The sequence below is a fragment of the Orycteropus afer genome, unplaced genomic scaffold, assembly GCF_000298275.1.
Source record: "Orycteropus afer afer isolate SDZICR_OR568_19922 unplaced genomic scaffold, OryAfe1.0 scaffold00167, whole genome shotgun sequence".
NCBI lineage: Eukaryota > Metazoa > Chordata > Mammalia > Tubulidentata > Orycteropodidae > Orycteropus > Orycteropus afer.
In genome coordinates, this window is record NW_006921754.1 from 4,889,677 (window position 1) to 4,891,359 (window position 1,683).

Consider the following 1,683-nt stretch of genomic DNA (forward strand, 5'->3'; position numbering starts at 1 on the left):
AGTTTGATTAATCCTTTCTACTTTACCACTAGATTGGGGTCTCCAAGCAGCTTAAAACTTTTAGTCAATACCCAAATGTTGAGATACCAACTGGATTATTATGCCAGTGAAATGGGTTTCATTGTTGACCCCAATCATCCAGGGAATTTCAAACCTAGGAATAATCTCTCCCAAAATCTTTTGACCACTTCCACAGCTTTTTCAAATCTGCAGAGGAAGGCCTTTTGAATCCGTGCGTATCATCAACTTCCAACTCTGTACCATTCTTAATGCCTGGATCCTGGTGATTAGCTCAGCCATCTGTGCTGATGTTCCATGACAGAGTGCCTGTGCTTCCAAGACTTCAGCAAGGCTTCTATTGTCCATTATCCATGAAGCTACTCTCATCTACAAAAGAAGTGAGAGCAGATTCTTGCTGTGGCTGCTCAAAGAGCTCTGGCCTGTTGGTGGACACCAAGTTGAGGGTCCTGACACATTCATGATGAATGAGGTCTGCTTGGGGAAAATTGGGCAACAGGGTAGCCAAGTTTATGCTAGTTGCTGGCTAGATCTGCCCACTTGGCTTGTCTCCTAAGGAGGCCTGATATCGAGAGATTCTTGCTTGGCACAGCCAGTGGGTGGCTCTTGGTCTAGGACTGCCAGGACTGAATGAGCAGTGTAAACCCGATGGTCCATCCTCAGGTTAGCTTGTCAGCAGCTTTCAGCATCTTCACTGTTACTACTATCATTTCCAAGCTGTCAGGCCAGCCCTGTGTCACTAGATCTAAATCCCAGGAACTGGGTAAGAATTCTGGCCACTATGCCTCGATGCTCATGCACAAACAAATCAAAAGACTTATGTAAATCTGGCAATCCCAAGGCCAAGGCCTCCAGTAAGGCCTGCTTTAATTTATCAAAGGTCTGTTGCTCTAATTTTCACCACAGAAAAGGGTCAGTATTTTTCTCGGTTCCAAGAGGGAATACAAGGGTTTAGTTACAAGTCCAAAACTAGGTAATCAAATCCAACTAAATCTTGCCATACCTAGGAATCCTTTAAGCTGTTTTGTGTGTCTGTGGTTGGGCTAGTTAGCAAATTGATTGCTTTTTCTCCAGTTGCAATTTCCTTTGTTGATGACACATCTCATATACATCATTTTCTTTTGGACTCTCTGGGCTTTATTCTTAAAGACTCAATAGTGCTTCACTAAATGTTCAGTGCCCACCATCATGCTTCCTTCAGTTTTCTGAATATTCTTCCAACTGTCAGGAGCGATCTGTCTAATAAACATAGTATTATCTGGGCTTTCAGGATCCATATCTGTATACTGTTTGAAGGCTTTGAAACTGTCTATAAGAAGGTAGAGGGATCCCCATCCTTATTTTGCCTAATCTTATATACCTTGTTCAAACTCTGAAGTTTGGGACTTCCATCTTTAATTCCCATTAAAATACAGTCTCTATAACTAAAAGTTTCACATAATCTTCTCTGTCATTTGGGTCTTAGCAGGGGTCTTGTAGTGCCATGTCATTATCCAAACTACCTGCTACCTGCTTTGATTGGGCATCTCTGTGCCTCCATGCTTCCTCTCGGGCACAACTCATCACCCAGCTCTGTTCCTCTGGAGTTAACAAAGTAATCAAGAGTGACTGACAATCAGCCCACATTGAATCAAAGGAGTTGAAATAAAAGTCAGCAATCCATAC